This window comes from Rattus norvegicus, chromosome 6, assembly GCF_036323735.1.
Source record: "Rattus norvegicus strain BN/NHsdMcwi chromosome 6, GRCr8, whole genome shotgun sequence".
Classification (NCBI taxonomy): domain Eukaryota; kingdom Metazoa; phylum Chordata; class Mammalia; order Rodentia; family Muridae; genus Rattus; species Rattus norvegicus.
The window spans coordinates 130598977-130620017 of NC_086024.1; the positions used below are offsets into that span (position 1 = coordinate 130598977).

General features: G+C 49.3%; 1 long non-coding RNA gene across 1 annotated transcript in view; it reads left to right on the forward strand.

Annotated features, from left to right (window-relative positions):
* The first annotated feature begins 553 nt into the window (after positions 1–553).
* LOC134479472 (uncharacterized) overlaps positions 554–21041 on the forward strand; it is a 40902-nt gene continuing 20414 nt past the window's right edge. The window contains exon 1 of the long non-coding RNA XR_010052832.1: positions 554–1132. This is a non-coding gene — a long non-coding RNA (uncharacterized LOC134479472). The remainder of the gene's footprint in view (positions 1133–21041) is intronic.

Here is a 21041-nt window from a genome sequence, read left to right on the forward strand (position 1 = left end):
TTCTCTCATTCCTGGTCCACTTAAACAGCAACCTCAAGCTCCTATTGTCACAAACTGACGGTTCTGCCATGCATCCTCACCACGATCAACTGAAACCCTCCACACCCCTGAGCCCACACCAGTCCTTCCTGTCTGACAGCTCTGACGCTAAAGTGAGTCCCACTGAGGGATCCTCCAGATGGATTTGACCTGTGGGTGTGTCCACCGAGGGTTGCTGGGATTACCTTAATGGATGTGTGACACTCTGCCCACCATGGGCAGCAGCATTCCCTAGGTTTGGGTCCTAATGTAGAAGAGGGCTGAGCAGGAGTGAGCGTGCGTGGGTTCAGTCTTTCTCTGCCTTTGACTGTGGCTATTCCTGCGTTGACTTCCCCGCAATCACAGACTGTAAGCAAAATAAGCTCCTTTTCCCTTAAAGTTAATTTTGCTGGGATATTTTATCACAGCAACAGAAACAAAACTGCGACACAACAGGAATCCAGGGACGGAATGGGTGTTGCATATAACAGATGTGTAACTGGTACAGAATCATTGGTGGATCTCCCACGTGAGAACACTTCTCCTTTTGGTTCTTTACTAGGAAGGAGCAGCACCTCTCTGCCAGGCCTGCACAGTGCTGGGGAGCTGTCTGCTGTGTCCTAGCCTGTGTTGGAAGGAGTAATGGCTGACTGGAATGAACTACAATCCAGAATTGGAGGGCTCACCTGGGATCCAGATCTTGAGGCTGGAAGACACAAGTTTCTGACCTGGATCTTGGCCTGGAGATCCTGAGGCACGGTGGCCATGGAAGGCTTAGGTCCAGGCATGGTGATATGCACCTTTAATCCCAGGAGACTGAGGCAAGCAGAACTCTGAGTTCAAGGTCAGCCTGGGACAAAGCAAGTCCTAGATCCAGGCATGGTGGTGCATCTTTAATCCCGGTCACCCCTTCTGCTGGAGGCCTACATAAGGACATTGGAAGAAGGAAGATTCGCGCTTCTCGCCTGCTTGCACTTACTCGCCAGCACATCTGTTGGAATCTACTTCTACAGAAGACCAGCTGAAACAACCAGCCTCGTGGGACTGAGCAACTTCTAGATCCCTGGGCTTCCCATTCACAGCTGCCCATTGTTGGGGAGTTGGACTACAGACTGTAAGTCATCACATTCAATTCCGTTAATGTAAAGAGGCATTGCATAGGTTCTGTGACTCTAGAGAACCCTGACTAATACAGAAGGGTTGAACTGGGAGCTTCCTTCCTCTTTCTCTTCCAGGGCAAAGGCAATTCGAGGGCATCCTAGGTCCAGGGTCAGTGTATGTTTATCAGGGTTCGTCTTCTGTCAGTGGCTCCCCCAAACCATCTGTCTCAGTCAGGGTTTCTACTGCTGGGATGAAACACCATGACCAAAAAAAGCAACTGGGGAGGAAAGTGTTTACTTGGCTTCTACCAAAGGACGTCAAGGCAGAAACTCAAACGGGGCAGGAACCTGGCGGCAGAGACTCAAGCAGAGGCCATGGAGGGATGCTGCTTACTGACTTGCTCCTCATGGCTTGCTCAGCCTGCTTTCTTGTAGAACCCAGGACCACCTGTCCAGGGATGGCCCCACCCACAAAGGACTGGGCCCTCCCCCCTTAATGACTAATTAAGAAAGCACCCTACAGCCGAATCTCATGGAGGCATTTTCTCAACAGAGGCTCCTTCCTCTCTGATGACTCTAGCTTGTGTCAAGTTGACACACAAAACCAGCCAGTACCATGACAGAATGCACTTACTTGTTTCAAATCCCATTTTCTTTTGTAGTAAGAGTTAGATGGGCCGGGTGGTGGTAATGCACACCTTTACTCCCAACACTCAGGAGGCAGAGGCGGCTGGATCTCTGAGTTCAAGCCAGCCTTGTCTATAGGGTGAGTTCCAGGACAGACAGGGCTACACGGAAAAACCTTGTCTCAAAAAGCAAAAAAAAAAAAAAAAAAAAAAAAAAAAAGTAGGGGTTGGGGATTTAGCTCAGTGGTAGAGCGCTTGCCTAGCAAGCGCAAGGCCCTGGGTTCGGTCCTCAGCTCTGGAAAAAAAAAAAGTAAAGTTATATATATAATTAAATACGATTTTTTTCCCTTATAAAGAACAATTAGACAAAAAATTGTCTAAAACAATTAGACAAAAAAATTACGCAACTGTACCAGTGTTCACCACACTTTTTCACGTCCTGCGTGTGCAGTCTCTGGCCTCTGTGCATTAGAAGTAATCTAACCAATTAGGACATGATCACTTTTTAGAAGAGTCATCCCTATTTGGGGGGTGGGGGAAAGAGTGCATAGTCTTGCTGCTGTAGATAGGATGGCCTTAAATTCGGGATCCTCCTGCCTCAGCATCCTGACTGCTGGGATTACAGGTGCTTGGCCCCAGTTTTGATTAAGTCTTGTTACCCCAATAACCGTGGCAAGGTTACCCCGCCCAACACTAACCGGGCAAATCAGTCTTGAGAACTCTTGCTGGGCCTCAGTTTCCCCAGGGAGGAAACGATCTGTTTGAATGGTAACCCTAACCCGGTGGTCTGAGCCCACCACACAGGAATCAGTGCAAGTGTTGATGGCAACACAAACACCCACTTCTCAGTGCTCGGAAGTCTCTGGGTCAGCTTTGATGTTTACCTGCCCCACGGAGACGGAATCTACCTGCTGGGAAGAAGCCTTTGTGTGCAGATTCTCTGAGGATAATAAGTCCTTTTCTTACCCAGCGGCACATTAGGGTAAGATGACTATAATTTCTCGTCTGCAAGGACAGACGGCTTCAAAAGCAGAATTCCTCCTCGCAGGGGTATAGGAGGGACAACTAAAACGCGCTCGAAATTAGAGGGAAGAAAGGGACGGCCTGGGCAGAGCTATTTTGGATATTTTCTGTGATCCAGATTGTTTAGGAAATAGAAAACGCGCATTGTCTGCCTCAAAAACCCATCAGGAAATTATGAAAACCCCTGAATTCCTGTATAATCAATCACCTAAAATGCACAAATTACACATGCCGTGAATGGGAATAAACCTATTACGAGGGGCTCATTCGAAATGAACTAAAAGTTTAGACCCTCTTTGTTGTGCTAAGTAGGGTTTTGGAAGAGAAATCCCTTAAATAGACACTGCTATCTTATCGTCAGGGGAGGAAGCCGTCAACAGACGCCTGTGTGTTTGCTTTTCATTTGTATTGACGAAGCAACGTGACAGTCGCAGGTTAGCAATCCCTTAGTCTGACTGTCCAAACCGTCCGACGATTACTGCCGCTTTTGTGTGCTTTGTTCTAGTGCACGCTGGTGACCGCACATCCTACAGTACTCTAAGCGCAATGTAGATGCTATTTGTGTCATGTCTTGCTTTTCTCCCCAGCGGAGAGGCTCTTTATTATCATATTTGTTCAAAGCTGTGTAATATTCCTTCCTTCCCTCAGAAAGGTGACAGCCCAGGCACCCATTGCCTGAGAAACAAATGTCTGACTTTCTCTCCTGCGTTTGTACTTGTGCTCACCAAGCTTTGGGGATATGTTGTCTCTCGCTGCTTCTGTTTTTATTGTAATCCAGGCTAACCTTAAACTCAAGACCCTCCTGCCTCAGCCTCCAGAGTAATGGAGGTACAGGTAAACACCGGCACACTCTGCCGACATGTCCTTGACTCCTGATTTAGTTCCAGGAGTTGGGCTTACTGAGACAAAGGCAGTGTGTGTTTGTGTGTGTGTGTGTGTGTGTGTGTGTGTGTGATGTATGTGTGTCTGTGTGTGTATAGTGGTGTGTGGTGTGAGTATGTGTAGTATGTGTGTCTGTATGTGTGTGTGTGTGGTGTGTGTGTGATGTATGTGTGTAAAATGTGTATGTGCATGGTATGTGTGTGTATATGGTGTGTCTATATGTATCTCTCTGTTTGTGTAGGGGTGTCTATCCATGCATATTTTGTTGTTGTTGTTTGTTTTTAAAGACAGCATTTCCCTGTAGCCCCAGCTGTCCTGGAACTCACTTTGTATACCAGGCTGGCTTTGAACTCAGAGATCCTCCTGCCTCTGCCTCCAGAGTGCTGGGACTAAAGGCCTGCCCCAGCACACCCAACACAGGGCCCTCACTAAACCTGGAGCTTACCCCCTCAGCTAGACTGGCTGGACAGTGAGTCCCCGGGATGTGCCTGTCTCTGCCCTAAGTGCTGGGCTTACGGATGTGTGAAAGCAGGCCCTGCTTTGTCCATGGGTTCTGGGGACCTGGACTTGGGTGCTCACATTTATGTGGTGGAAACATCACTCACGGAGCCACCTCCCCAGCCCTCAAGGGCCTTCTCAAGGCTGCATCTTTTGCCATTGGGGAATGGACAATAAGAAGGCTTGGTTTTTCCCCACCAGCATCAACTAGGACTGTTAGGATATTTTCCTATAGTTTATTAGCGCAGTGTGTCTCCGGTGTGTTGCACAAGGAGCAGTTGGGCCACCTGGAGTGAAGGCGTCTGTATCGGGCTATCTTCTTGGGGATTTTTTCATATCCTTCCTCTACTGGCTGACCCAGCCATACAGCGGTCACAGTACCCACCCACTTCTTATCACTAGAGCAAATGCCTGCGTCCAGAAGCTCACAGTTTTGGAGCTTTGGGTTCATGTGGACGGCCGTCCTTTAACCCACAGCCTTTGAGAGAAGGCTCAGCAACAGATACCATAGCGACAGCCGTAGCAGAGGCAGCAGATGAGGCAGAAGAGGAAGTAGATGCAGGAGATGTGGATGCAGCAGAAGCACTGGCAGTGCTGGTGGTATAAGCACACAGTGGGACTGGGAGCAGTGGTGTCTGGGTGATGGTGATGGTGACAGGCAGCAACAGGAGGGCTGACAGAGGTATTGATGGTGGGGTCAATGGAGAGAGGGCACAGTGCCTGTGGTCCTCGGGGCAGAATTAAGGGTGTCAGCGGTAGTGTTCGTGGTGATTACAGTGATGGGGACGTAGGAGGAGTCTCCAACTATGTAGTAGGCCTGGTGGAAGCAACCAGAGTGCAGCAGGCTCACTATTCAATGTGCCAGACAGCATGAGGTGGTTACCAGACATCCAGTGGGCTGTGGTAACATAGTAGCTGGCGTGTAGTCTGCCCAACACAGCTCTTGGTTGGTGCTCCTGAATGAAGCCGTAGGTACCGTTCTGGGCTGGCCGGGTACAGACATCCTGGTCAGTCCCAGATTCCTGAGCAGCGTTATGCCCCTCCCCCACCCAGGGACCACCTGTCACATTGGCTGGCTAAGCTGTCTTTCACTCAACACTGAGTGTCCCCTTTTGTGCTGGCCAAGGAAGAAGCGAGAGATTAGGTAGAGTTAGTACGCCTGCTCCGAGGATCCTACCTTCCGGTTAGGGTGGCTAATCCACTCACCGATGGGAGAGAAGTTTCCCTAGGGAAGGCCGCTGTGCCCTTTGAGCCTGGCTGCCCTAAGGCACGCCTCTGGGTTCCCCTAGAGCCTCTGAGCTGGTTTTCAGGGAGGATTCTAGGCCCTGAGCTGAGTTCCCTGCAGGCCCTATGGTTTGGTCTGCAAGCACTGTGAGCAGAGCAGGGGCAGGGTCTGTCTATGTTCAGGTTGACCATGGTCGCTAACTTTAACTAACGGAGACTTTGTCCCTGGTTTGGGACCATCCGGCTCCCACTTCTCGAATGTCAGCACCCAGATCTGTGCACCTGCATGCACCTTTGGGTCTCCACGAACACCTGACACAACCACACAGTCTCCCAAAGCAATTTGGCCCATGACCATTGTACAGGCTGGTTTTGTGTGTCAACTTGACACAAGCTGGAGCATCACAGAGAAGGGAGCCTCAGTTGAGGAGATGCCTCCATGAGGACCAGCTGTAAGGCATTTTCTCAATTAGTGATCAAGGGGGGAGGACCCAGCCCATTGTGGGTGGCGCCATCCCTGGGCTGGTGGTCTTGGGTTCTATAAGAGAGCAAGCTGAGCAAGCCAGGAGGAGCAAGCCAGTAAGTAACATCCCTCCATGGCCTCTGCATCAGGTCAGCTTCCTGACCTCTTGAGTTCCAGTCCTGACTTCCTTTGGTGATGAACAGCAATGTGGAAGTGTGAGCTGAATAAACCCTTTCCTCCCCAATGTGCTTCTTGGTCATGATGTTTGTGCAGGAATAGGAACCCTGATTAAGACAGCTCTCCTGCTCCAACCCCGCTCCCAGCCTCTCTTGTTCATCCCTTGGCACCTATGAAAAGCCTCGAGCCCATGTCACCAATGTCATAAATGGAGATGACAGAATATTTGGGTCAAATCCTAGCCAGACATCTACTGACAGGTGCCTAGTGTGCTCTCTCTCTCTCTCTCTCTCTCTCTCTCTCTCTCTCTCTCTCTCTCTCTCCCCCTCTCTCTCTCTCTCTCTCTCTCTCTCTCTCCATACCCCTGTCCCTCACCTCTGTGGACAGGATAGGAAAAACTGCTGCTTGGATTGAAAGAGAGCACAGTAGGACAGATGTCAGCCCTGACACAAGTTGTCACTCCTTATCTGTCCCTTCTTACAACTGGTACTACCTAGGGGAGAAAACGGACCACATCTCCCAACATCAGCCATTGAGGGATGAGCAATTGGGGACGCTGGAGAACAGGGTTGAAGATGGAAATCCCCGTTCAGATGCCCAGAGAAGAGACAGAGAGCCCTTTGCCTTTTAAAGAAGACTAGAAGAGAAGCCACCTCCCTTCAGCCAAGAGGAAAACCAACCCAGCTCCTCTCAGTTTACCCGAAACCTTTCCCTATTTTCAGTTTCGACTCGATGTGTCAGAAGCTGACATTTTTGCAAGCACCGAGGAACCCAGCGTCACTTTGAAAACTTGCAAGTGGAGAGGCATCACGAGGTAGCCAAGACTCGCTCTGCGCGCAGATGGCCACGATTAGGTGCCAGTTGCCAGTTCGCAGAGAAGCTTGGAATCTGCAGAGGCGGAGGGCAGCTGGCTGCGAGGCTGCAGGCAGTCAAGGATGAACTGTACGGCGGGAGGCCACGCCCCCCAGGCCCAGGCCACACCCCTTGGGGGCGCAGGTGACTAGCCTTGGAAGAGAGGCAACCTGAGCCTGGGTATCATCTCATCTCCAGGCAAAATGTTCCTACTTGTCCTTGACTCATGCAGAGGCTGAGGCTTTGTGTGGTCCCAGCCCACCCTTGCCAACCGCCTAGCTGTGTGTCTAGGGTAAGCGGTACTTCCGTTTTCTCAATAGGAGACAAAGAAAGAAATATGGGCCCGAGGAAGCACGAACCCTGCCTCTCATGGTTTCTCAGTGAAGGAAGGTGATCTTTATGGAAAGAGATCCTTTAAAAGACAAAGATTTGCTCCTGAATTCCCTGCATTCGGTGGTGCAGTATCGCTCAGAGAGAATGGTGACAGGACAGAGTAAACCTCTGCTCAGCTATCCTGAGGGTGTACACATCTGAGATTTAGAGCTCAAAGGTGAGCATAGACCAGCTCCTTAAATACAGGGTGGGGGATGGGGCCTGACACGGTGAGGCTCACAGAAGAGGAGCTGATCCCATGTGGCCTACAGAGAAGGGGTGTCAGGGCAGAAGGCATGCTCAGTCTGAATGGGTCTTGAGCAGGAGGCATGTTCACGGCACAAGGAGGCCCCAGGCTGGAAAGGGGGTGGCAGGAGACTCAGACATACATACATCACACACACACACACACACACACACACACACACACATATATGTGTGTGTGTGTGTGTGTGTGTGTGTGTGTGTGTGTGTGTGTGTGTGCCGAGGCTTGGGAGATGGCTCCGTTGGGAAAGAGCTTACTTTGCAAGTGTGAAGACCCAAGTTTGAGTCCTCAGATGCTATCTTAAAAAGCCAGGCATGGTAGCACATGCTGTAATCCCAGCTGTGGGGAGGCAGAGATGGGAGGATCCCAGAGGCCAACTGGCTAAACAGCCCAACCCAATGAGTGAGCTCAGGGCCAGGGAGAGACTCTGCCTGAGCAATAACAGCTCAGGTTGACCTCTGGTCTCTCCCTGCACACAGATACGTGTGCTCACAGTGACACACACACACACACACACACACACACACACACAGAGAGAGAGAGAGAGAGAGAGAGAGAGAGAGAATATGAATAATGCATATGGTATGTATGAGGACACACACCTTTAATCCCAGCACTTGGGAGGCTGAAGCAGGAGAATTGCTGTGAGTTCAAGACCAGCTTAGGCTACAGAATAAGACCCTGTCTCTAAGAAGGAAGGAAGGAAGGAAGGAAGGAAGGAAGGAAGGAAGGAAGGGAGAAAGAAGATGCCTACCCTCTCTGCAGATAAGTACTGTTGGTCTGCGTTGCTGTGTATCTCCTTCTGGGATGCTATAGGTTGATGTCATTATGCAGGTGAAGGCAGGTACAGGATAGAACAAGGCCTGTCATTGGATGAGAAGAAAGGATGGGTGGGAGAAAAGTTTTTAGAGGGGCAGAGGAGGTCAGAGTGAGGAAGAGGCAGCTGGGAGAACATGGCAGCGGATGTTAAGATTCCTCTCTGCACATGTTACAGGTTGTTATGACTATTCTTTTTTTTTTTTTTTAAAGATTTATTTATTTATTATATATAAGTACACTGTAGCTGCCTTCAGACACACCAGAAGAGGGCATCGGATCTCTTTACAGATGGTTGTGAGCCACCATGTGGTTGCTGGGAATTGAACTCATGACCTCTGGAAGAGCGGTCGGGCGCTCTTAACCGCTGAGCCATCTCTCCAGCCCCTGTTATGACTATTCTTAAGGGATGGGTGTGTACAGGACTTTGTGTTGTCTAGGTGGACAAATTATGTCTTATCCATTGGATCAGAGGATATTGTGTGTGTGTTCTTTCATGTGGCAACTTAATTGAGTTCAAGAGAGTGTATGGTGGCTGGATGAACCGACCCACCACAGAATTGGGATGTGTATGCCTGGCGCGGTGGAAACCAGTCAAGAGAGCTATGGGTGAGGGCCGGGCAGCCTGACAGGGTGCCATGTTGGAATGGCTCGAGGAAAGTGGGTCAGAAAGTGGATGGGGACAGCATGGAACTGCCGAGATGAACTAGCACTAGTTCCAATGGCCGGAGCCATAACTAGGGAGAGAGAGCGACTGCCAGGGTACGTGCAGAAACAGTTCTGCCATGTTTTTATTTTTACTGCAACAGGATACAGATGTCTTTGTTTGCAACCAGGAGGCCTGAGTGTAGAGGGGTGTGTTGTTCCTACGTAGGTTTTTTTCTAAGGTATCCTCACCCCTGAAGGGGGCCTACCTTTCCTCGGGTGTGAAATAACAAAAGCCTCAGTCATCCCTGCTCTCCTACTCCTGAGCAGTGGGTCCTCAGGCAAGTCACCTGCCCTCTCTGTGCCTTCTCAGACAATTCATGCTGCTGCTACTGGAGTTGAGTGAACCACAGTGAAAGAGGAGGTGACACCCCCAGGGTGGCGCCGACAGCAGAGGAGACGCCTAGATTGTTTTTTGTTTTTGTTTTTTGTTTTTTTTTTTCGGAGCTGGGGACCGTACCCAGGGCCTTGCGCTTGCTAGGCAAGCGCTCAACCACTGAGCTAAATCCCCAGACCTAGATTGTTTTAATTAGATCCGAATTCTGTGACTGCTCCTACTCACGCTGAACGTTAACATCCCAGTGAGCCTCGAGGAAAGGGGACTGTTTGCCAATCAGATGTTCAAGAGAATCGTTCCCTTCGACTCTGTATAATCGTGTAGAAAGCCTCAAGGTGAGAACTGAGCGTTTCAAAGGAGCATGGAGTTAGAGACTCACCAACCGGCCCCTCACTGATAGCATTCATCGGTAACCGTCATGACCGGATGTGACAGTAGCTGCTAGGGGTTGGACACCCGAGTGTTGTCTCAGTGTGCACCCTTCACGGCTCACACACCCTCAGAGCCACACTCGGTGGTACCCAGTCCTAACTGGAATAGGTTAGATCTTCCTAGATTTCTGAGCCTTCCTGGCCTCAGGAGCTCAGCAAATTGCACAGAGGAGACAAACTGAGGCAGGGCAGACAGAAGCCTGGCCCCACGGAACCAGATTGTCTTCCAAATGCAGAAATCCTCCGCAGACCCAACTTGGCCCGGATGTCTAGATTTGGGGAGAAGTAGATCTCATCTTGTCCTAATCCGAAGGAAGCAGCTTTCACTTCCTCTCAGAGGCGCGGCTCCTCCTTGTGCACTGAGTACACACATCCCTCCCGCTGGCCCCGTTCCTCAGCCTGGGCACACGCTGCAGGCTGTTGGCACGTGCGTTTAAATAAATGCCCATCCTCCAGATCCCTGCAGACGGAGCTAAGCATTTGGCTGCTAATGGGGGCTTGTGAACCTTCACCTGTCCTCCATTCCCCTTCTCGCATCTGCCATCGGTTTTCTCCTGCCTCTCGCGTAGAGAGATATAAAAGCTACTGCTAGTCTGAAATGCTTCCTCTGTCAATGGCCTGTTTGCTGAGCTGCACTTCTGGGTCAGGGTGATAGGAAGGACACGTCTCATCTCTCCTGGACCAGGTTCTACACCACACATTCACATGTAACATGTAACAGTTTCCATTGTATATAACAGTTCTAGGTTTAGTACTAATGGTCCCTCACAGGCACCACAGACACACACAGGAGAGTGACAGTGGTCTGGAACAAAATGTAAGCTCTCTCTCTCTCTCACCTCACACCTCACAGCCTCTTTGAGGCAGAGCTTGGGTCTTCGTGACTTTCATTATGGTCATCTTCTAGCAAGCTCCACAAAGACTCCAGCACCTCTTCCTGGCAAAGGTTTGCTGACTGACTTATGAATGAATGAATGAATGAATGAATGAATGAATGAATTAACAGAAGATTGAATGAGCAAGCATCAAATTTCCAAGAGTACTGTGGAGAGGGAACAGCCTGGAAAAGTTTCAGTGCCTTGCTTAGAAGCGCTGATTTGATTGGAGGAACGCTGTACCCGCAGACAGGGCTCACACCTCTCTCAGCGCTGATGTGGTAGTGGCAACATTGTAGCTTGACCCTGCCAAATCACAAGCAGCAGACCACCTCTTGTTTCCTCTGACTATGCATTAATAGAGTCGCATCTGTTACGTCAGACGCTGTGCTTCCCCGAGTCTATGCATCAAGGTGAAGGTTTGCACACGTCTTAACAAACACACAGACACAATGAGTGTCACCCTTACACAGAGAGGAGGGCGGTAACAGCCTTCTTGATGATGGCTGAATTTGCAAACATGGCTGACTGAATCAGCACGCCATCATCTGGCACCGGTTGTCCTCGATTTCTCTGGCTTCTCCCTGAGGTGCCAGCCTCCAAGAGGAGCTGCTAGAATTTTCTTGGTAGAATAAAGCTTTGATGTCACCACCCATCCTGCCCCTGCTGCATGTGAGACATCTAGGTTCCTGAGGATATGTAACGGACCTAGCAAGTGGTCTATCCCAGTCCCTGGGTCTCCTGTTGTCTGACTAGAGGCCTCTGCTGAAGTGGCAGCCTAGAGGATCAATTTAGCATTAGAATGGTGTGCATCCCTGCTCAAGGAGCCCCAGGCTCCTCTCCAGATAACAACAGACTGATTTTAAAGTGTTTCAGTGCGGTACTGCTATTTGCCGTGAGTGTTAAAGACATGGAAAAGCTATGTTCCTGTAATTTCCCCGTTAGGAGCTGGCCCTAAGAAAACAAGCCAGAAATGTAGACAAAAACTTACGTGGCAAGGAGATAGGAGGATGGCTCAGCCAATCAGGGCCTTTCTCAGCGTGCCTGCAGACTTGAGTTTGGAGCCCTATACCCGCATAAAAAGCAGAGCACAGAGAAGCACATCTATAATCTCAGGGCTAAGGAGGGGAAGTCAGGCAAAGTCCTGAGCCTCACTGGATGGTCTAGCCAAATCCATAGACTCCAGGTTCAGTGAGATACTCTGTCTCAAAAAAAAAGATGTAAGTGAAGAAGAAATCTGGTTTCAACCTCTGACCTCAATATGTAAGTGCACACACACATACATGTCTCTATGTGAACATAAACACACATATAGACATGTGCATGAGCAAAGATTTCTACATCAAGGTATTTATTATCACATCATATCCAACAAGAAAAAAGAGAAGCAACCTTACAAAAGAGTAGAGTGAGCTATTAGACCACTGGTTCTCAACCCATGAGTTGCGACCCCTTTGGGGAGGAGGTCAAACGACCCTTTCACAGAAGTTGCCCAAGACCATGGGAAAACACAGATATTTACATTAAGAGTCATAACAATAGCAAAATCACAGTTATGAAGTAGCAACGAAAATCATGTTTGGCTTGGGGGGGTCAGTCGTCATAGCAACAGAGAACCGTACTAGGACTTGTGTTTCTTGTGAGAGTGGGTCAGTTCTCAGGAGTGGTGTGTGTGTGTGTGTGTGTGTGTGTGTGTGTGTGTGTGTGTGTGTGCCTCCTGCCTGGTTGAGAAGCAGCATGTTACCGTGTGCGGCCCATGTCAGACGCTCCCTGTGACTCACAGATGTTCATTCTCCAGACTTACAGACCAAGAGAGACCTGTTTCCTTTCCAGATGATGCAGTGTGGGTATACAGCCAGAGAGAGCAGGCTGAGAAGCCGGGCTGAGGTCGGGCTGCCCAGCTTTGTGGCTCCAGGGCGGAATCTGTTCCTACCTTTAAAATTTATCATCATCATCATCATCATCATCATCATCATCATCATCATCATCATAATCATCAGTTTCTGGTGGTCACTTTCAGTCCTTGCCCCATAGACACGGTGTCTCTCTTTTCAGAGTTTCAAAGTGATGACTGGAACTCCGCCCAACCCTCCGCCCTCCCCTGGCCAAGTCTTCCCTTTTACCTCAGAGAGATACCGTGCTTACCTTCAGGTTTCCCGATAATGCAGGCTCCTGCTTTCACCTCTAAGTCTCCAACTTATTCATCTCTGCAAAATCTCTTTGCATATAAGAGACTGTTCACAGGTTCCCGAGATTATGGCCTGGCTATCTTTGAGGGCGGAGATCCAGCCTGCCACAGGACTTGTTAAAGTTCATAGCTCTACTGAGTCACGCCCATCCTGAGGCAATCTTAGAACAGACCCATCGAAGGTGTGTGAGCCTTCTTGTTTTCCAGTGGGAAAAGAGTAGTTATTTAAAATTAATATGTCCCATTAGACACTAATATCTGCACATGCATGTCCATGCATACATACACACACCATATACACACACATACCATACACACACACATACCATACACACACACACGCCATACACACACACACCATACACACACACACACCATACACACACATACCATACACACACACATACCATACACACACACATACCATACACACACACACATACCATACACACACACATACCATACACACACACACATACCATACACACACACACCATACACACACATACCATACACACACACCATACACACACACATACCATACACACACACTATACACACACACACATACCATACACACACACACACATACCATACACACACCACCATACACACACACACACACCATACACACACACCATACACACACACACATATACCATACACACACATACCATACACACACACTATACACACACACACATACCATACACACACACACATACCATACACACACCACCATACACACACACACACCATACACACACATACCATACACACACACATACCATACACACACATACCATACACACACACACATACCATACACACACACATACCATACACACACACACATACCATACACACACACACACCATACACACACATACCATACACACACACACCATACACACACACACATACCATACACACACACACATACCATACACACACACATACCATACACACATACACACACCATACACACACACCATACACACACACACATACCATACACACACACACCATACACACACACACATATACCATACACACACATACCATACACACACACACCATACACACACACACATACCATACACACACATACCATACACACACACATACCATACACACACATACCATACACACACATACACCATACACACACACCATACACACACACACACACATACCATACACACACACCATTCACACACATACCATACACACACACATACCCTACACACACACATACCATACACACACACACATACCATACACACACATATACCATACACACATACACACACCATACACACACACACACACACACACACACACACACACACACACACGGTCTACACGGAGCAAGCACTGAGTACAGAAATGGAACAGAGGAAGAGACAGAGCAGGGTGGAGAACTGTCGTGAGCCGAGACTTGCATTTCAAACGCAGTCCAGTTAAAATGTTTGACACCAAGCGATGTGGACATTCGTGGGGAGGGCCGTGCACTTGTGGGTTTCTGGGGTGTCGTTGGGTGTTTTTGTTGCCTTGTTAAATATTCATGGATGAATATGAAGGATATATTCTCTTGCAAACTGACAGAGGGCAGGTAAGGCTTATCCAGGGGTCTCCATCTGTGTCCACGTTTCTGAAAAACTGTCTAGTCGGGGGAGGAAAAAGGAGGGGTACATAGAAACAGCACCATAGACCGTAGAGTACCTCAATATCTTGAGCCCCTCTTTGCCTACATGTCCCCAATGGATATGGGCTACTGGCTTGACCAGTGTCCCTGTCTCCACACTTGGGTCACAGGGCACAAGAGGACAAGCTTTCAGAGGACAGTGCTGTGATGGCAGCAGACTTAGGGCCCTGGGGAGGTGGGCAGTGCCTGAGCCCATGTCCACTGGGGGTACTTAAGAAGTTTCTAGTGAGGGCCCCTTCAGAAAGAGCTGAGTCTCTCTCTCTGCCAAACCCTGAGGCTTTTTCCTTCCTAAAGACTCCCATACCTGCACACCCAAGGACTGGCTGCCACGGGATGCTCAAGCTCAGCCCAATTCCCTCTCACTTGCCCAGATGTGCCCCAGACTGTCTTTCCAAATGGGGACCAGGCCTGCCATTTCCAGGAAGATCACATGTCCTGGATGAACGGGTCCTTGTCAAGTCCCCAGCCTTGGAGCCATCTGCAGCCCCTGGGTACCACCCTGCAACTGCCCATGTAGTCAGCATCCTCAGGTAGACTTTGAGGCCTGTCATAGGCAGCAGCCCTCAGCGACACTATGTTGGTTCTGTCCACTTTCCCTCCACTTCCTGTTGAGCAAACTATGGTGCCCCAGCCTCAGCAACACCTTCCCTGTGACTTTTATGGAGAGATGCTACTCAACAGGAAGTTTCACCTGAGGTCCTAATCCTGGGACCGCAATGTGGTGGGAGAGAGGAGGACCCTGGCTCAGTTTTTACAGACAAGGTCGTGTGTGTGTGTGTGTGTGTGTGTGTGTGTGTGTGTGTGTGTGTGAGAGAGAGGGGGGGGGAGAGAGAATAGTGTGTGTGGTGTGTGAATGTGTGAGTGTATATGAGTGTGTGTGATGTGTGGTGTGTGTGTGTGAGTGAGTGTGTGGTGTGAGTGTGTATGTATGAGTGTGTGTGTAAGTATGGTGTGTATGCTGTGTGAGTGTGTTTGTGTGGTGTGTGTTTGAGTGAGTGTATGAGTGTGTGGTGTGTGTGTGTGTGAGTGAGTGTGTGAGTGTGTGAGTGTGTGGTGTGTGTGTGAGTGTGTGGTGTGTGTGAGTGTGTGGTGTGTGTGTGAGTGTATGAGTGTGTGTGTGGTGTGTATGAGTGTGTGGTGTGTCAGTGTGTGTGTGAGTGTGTGGTGTGTGTGCGAGTGTGTACGTATGTGTCTGCATCATGCTGGAAAGGCCAAGGATCCAGTAGTTGTTCAGTCCCCGGGGCTGGCTGTCTCTGAGGACCTAATTTGGCACTGGGCTCCTCTTAGATTCCTAAAGAGCTGCTGATCTTCAGTCTGCATTAGAATCCAGAAGAAGCTGGATTTAATACCAACCAAAGCAACATGAGAGTGAGCGTGCCAGAGAGAGGGGAAACAAGCAGGTAAAAATCAAAGGCTTCTATCTGGGTTGTCACTAGAAGGCGTGACTCAGAGTTAGGAGGCGACTCCCTGCTTCAGATAATCTGAGTAAGAAGATCCCTCACGGGAGTGCCTAGGAACTTAGGTTTTAGCTTAGTCTAGGTGCCTTCAGGTTGACCACCAGGATTAGCTAGCCCGATCTCCACTGTGCTTGCTCAGATGGGCTCCCTCATTTTGACCTGGAAGCTGAAGATTAGGCAAGACTGATTGGCCAGCCCACCCCAGGGAACTTCCTGTCTCAGCTGCCCAGGGCTGGGTTACAACCACAGGCTGCTGCACTCAGCTTTTCAATGTGGGTTCTGGGGATTGAACTCAGGTCTTTACGCCTGCATGGCAGGCACCTTATAGACTGAGCTCTCTCTCCTCCACTGTGTCCTCCTTTGGTTCATGCCAGGAACACAGGGGTGATGGGAGAAAATTAGCTAGGATCCCCATGGCCTCTGCTGAACCTAGCTTTCCCAGACCTTGTGTGCACACAGGATTCCAGGGCTCTGAACTAGACTGGTAGTGTGCAGTGGCCTCTAGGTATTCAAGCAGCAACAGCTGATGACCAAGTGTTCTCCCAGGACTCCTCTGCCATGAAGCTGATACCCAAGACCACTGAAGATGGCTGAGCCTTCCCTGTGGGCCCGGCTCTGAATGTGAGCACGTGTATGCATGTTCATGTACTGGGGTTGTCTGTGCATGTATGAGTGTGTGTGTGTGTGTGTGTGTGTGTGTGTGTGTGTGTAGCCCAGAGGACTACCTTGGGTGTTATTTCACAGGAATCATATTTTTGAACTGACCTGAGGCTCATCATATAGGTTGGTTGGTGTGATGTTTGTATGTACTTGGCCCAGGGAGTGGAACTATTAGAAGGTGTGGCCTTAAAGGACACTGTTGTTAGGACAAAATGGCAACCAAAAGATTGGGAAAAGATCTTTACCAATCCTACAACTGATAGAGGGCTTATATCCAAAATATACAAAGAACTCAAGAAGTTAGACTGCAGGGAGACAAATATCCCTATTAAAAAATGGGGTTCAGGGGTTGGGGATTTAGCTCAGTGGTAGAGCGCTTGCCTAGCAAGCGCAAGGCCCTGGGTTCGGTCCCCAGCTCTGAAAAAAAGAAAAGGAAAAAAAATGGGGTTCAGACCTAAACAAAGAATTCACAGCCGAGGAATGTCAAATGGCTGAGAATCACCTAAAGAAATGTCCAACATCTTTAGTCATAAGGAAAATGCAAATCAAAACAATCCTGAGATTCCACCTCACACCAGTCAAAATGGCTAAGATCAAAAACTCTGGCAACAGCAGATGCTGGTGAGGATGTGGAGAAAGAGGAACACTCCCCCATTGTTGGTGGGATTGCAGACTGGTACAACCATTCTGGAAATCAGTCTGGAGGTTCCTCAGAAAATTGGATATTGAACTACCTGAGGACCCAGCTATACCTCTCTTGGGCATATACCCAAAAGATGCTCCAACATACAACGAAGACACGTGCTCCACTATGTTCATCGCAGCCTTATTTATAATAGCCAGAAGCTGGAAAGCATCCAGATGCCCTTCAACAGAGGAATGGATGCAGAAAATGTGGTACATCTACACAATGGAATATTACTCAGCTATGAAAAACAATGACTTTATGAAATTCATAGGCAAATGGATGGAACTGGAAAATATCATCCTGAGTGAGGTAACCCAATCACAGAAAAACACACATGGTATGCACTCATTGTAAGTGGCTATTAGCCCAAATGCTTGAATTATCCTAGATGCACAGAACACATGAAACTCAAGACGGATGACCAAAATGCGAATGCTTCACTCCTTCTTTAAAAGGGGAACAAGAATACCTTTGGGAGGGAATAGGGAGGCAAAATTTAGGACAGAGGCAGAAGGAACATCCATTCAGAGCCTGCCCCACATGTGGCCCATACATATACAGCCACCCAATTAGACAAGAAGGATGAAGCAAAGAAGTGCAGGCCGACAGGAACCGGATGTAGATCTCTCCTGAGAGACACAGCCAGAATATGGCAAATACATAGGCGAATGCCAGCAGCAAACCACTGAACTGAGAACGGGATCCCTGTTGAAGGAATCAGAGAAAGGACTGAAAGAGCTTGAAGGGGCTTGAGACCCCATATGAACAACAATGCCAACCAACCAGAGCTTCCAGGGACTAAGCCACTACCTAAAGACTATACATGGACTGACCCTGGACTCTGACCTCATAGGTAGCAATGAATATCCTAGTAAGAGCACCAGTGGAAGGGGAAGCCCTGGGTCCTGCCAAGACTGAACCCCCAGTGAACGTGATTGTTGGGAGGAGGGCAGTAATGGGGGGAGGATGGGGAGGGGAACACCCATAAGGAAGAGGAGGGGGACGAGTTAGGGGGATGTTTGCCCGGATACCGGGAAAGGGAATAACAATTGAAATGTAAATAAGAAATACCCAATTTAATAAAGATGGAGAAAAAAAGGTGTGGACTTGTTGGAGTAGGTGTGGTCTTGTTAGAGTAGGTGTGGCCCTGTTGGAGTAGTTGTGTCACTGTGGACGTGGGCTTTAAGACTCTCACCCTAGCTGCCTGGAAGCCAGTGTTCTGCTAGCAGCCTTCAGAAGAAGATGTAGAACTCTCAGCTCCTCCTGCACTATGTCTGCCTGGATGCTGCCATGTTCCCATCTTGATGATAATGGACTGAACCTCTGAACCTGTAAGCCAGCCCCAATTCAATGTTGTCCTTTACAAGATTTGCCTTGGTCATGGTGTCTGTTCACAGCAGTAAACCCTAAGACAGTGAGCTAGTGAGCTCCAGAGATCCTCCTGTCTGCCAGGGCTGAGCATATGCATGTACCGCCATGCCTGCTGTATGTTTTTTTAAGATTTCTCTTTTAAATTATACATCTCTGTGGTGTGGAGGTGTGCACGTGAGTTTGGGTGCCACAGAGATGCCTGTCGAAATCTCAAGCCTGGCATGGGGACAGCTTGCCAGGCAAGGCCCTAGACAGCTTCTAAAAATTGGGGAAAACCAGGAGGCGTTGTTCCAGAGTCTCCAGAAGGAACTGGCCCTGCTGACGCTTCGCTGTTTACTTTGTAAGGCCTAATTTCTGGCTTCTAGACGACTTTTCCAAGATACTTCTCAGGAACATTCCAGAAGCCAATTTGCTGAATTTGCACTAGGATGAGTTCAGCAGCCAGACAAAACCAAGATTAGGAGGCCGGCTCAGCTGGCAAAGTGGAGAGACGGCTCAGCAGTGAGGAACTCGCTGCTTTTTCACAGGACCCGAGTTCAGTCCCCAGTACCCACATAGGGAGCACCGTAGCCTCCTGTAACTGCTGCTCCAGGGGTGGGGATCTGAAGCCTCTTCCATCAGACCCTGTCCTCCCTCCTTTGACATCACTCATGGTCACATTTATGGTCCACTGGGATAAGTCAGGTGCACTAGCTCACCTTGACGGACAACTTGATGCAGCCTGGAATCATCTGGGAAGAGTGTCAGCTGAACAATTGTCCTCACCAGGTTGGCTAATTGCTAATTGATATAGGAGGACCACCCCATGAGCCATCTGCAGGCAGTCCCGGATTGAATAAGAAAGCTAGCTATTGTGAGACAGAGAGTGAGCCAGAAAGCTGTACTCTCCTCTGCTCTAGTTCCTATGCCGTGCCTTGACTTCCCTCAGTGATCGACTGTGACCCAGAAGTGTGAACCAAATGAACCCTTTCCTCCACAAAGTTGTGTTTGGACCTAGACAGGGTGGACCTAGACCACCAATTGTGACTTACTAACTCAGGCCCACCAGCCTCCTCTTGATATGTGACGTGACATGTCCACAGGTTCCTGGAGTCAGAACATGAACATCTTAGAAGACCATTATTCAACCTGTTTCGGAAGATTTTTGGGCTCGGGGTAGAGAGCACATCAGGGCCTGTGATTCCCCTGAAGCAGTGGTTCCCAACCTGTGGGAACCTGTGGGTCATGACCCCCAGAGACCATCAGAAAACACGAATATTGACATAACAATTCATAGCAGTAGCAAACTTAAAGTTATGAAGTGGCAACAAAAGTAACTTTATGGTTGGGGGTCACCACAGCATGAGGAACTGTATTGAAGTGTCGCAGCATTAGGAAGGCTGAGAACCCCTCCCCTAGGCTGATTTGGCTCTCGGTTATACCCCCTCCACTGGAATACTCTGCAGAAGGATTCATGAGGACTGGACTTAAACAGTTGACCTGGTTAGCGGGCTGAGGGGATCCAGCTCCTCAGAGATGGTAGCCAGAGACTTGTGAATTATTTAGCAGTGTGCACATTAGACGCCATTACATTAAGGTTGCAAACGGTCAACACCCCCTCCCCCACGATAAGGTAATAAAATAAAAACATTAATGAGGCACCATGCTGTGTGTGGGAGGGGGCAGTGGTCACTGAGCCTACAGGGTACAGAGCCTGTAGGAATGAGGATAGACCCCCCAAGCACCATGTGAGAATGGTATGGGCTGGGGGGGCGGGGGCGCCCTCTTTCCCACCATGAATATCCAGGGTCCGTGTGTCTGTCTACAGCCAACTATGAGGTTTACTGTGCTGAAGAGGGCACACTCACCCTGGGTTTGCTGAGGGCTGAACTCTTGGATGGCTGTATGTCCGGGGGTACTAGCTCAGGGACTGTGCATCTTGGGGTCGAATTCTGGCTCGGCCGCTTCCTGAACCTCTAACTGTTCACCCGAGAGATTCAGGGTCTCGATCAACAAGATCCTTCCCAGAGTCTCCTCGGCAAGGTGCCCTCCCGCAAGCCCCTACCATGCCAGACACACAGCAGACCACAGTGGCGCTGTTTCCGTTGTCCCAGCTGTAGGAGGCAGAATCATGGGCCCCAATCCCAAAGTCCGAATGCGTCACCTTACGAGGCAACACGAACCGAGCAGATGCGATTTAGTTAAGAACTGGGAAGGGAGGTTAACCCGGACTATCCAGAGGGCCTTAAGTATGTCCACAGAATCGTTCTGAGAGTGAGGTGCAATCTGTTGCCCAGACAAAGGTACAGAGACACCAGGGTGCTGG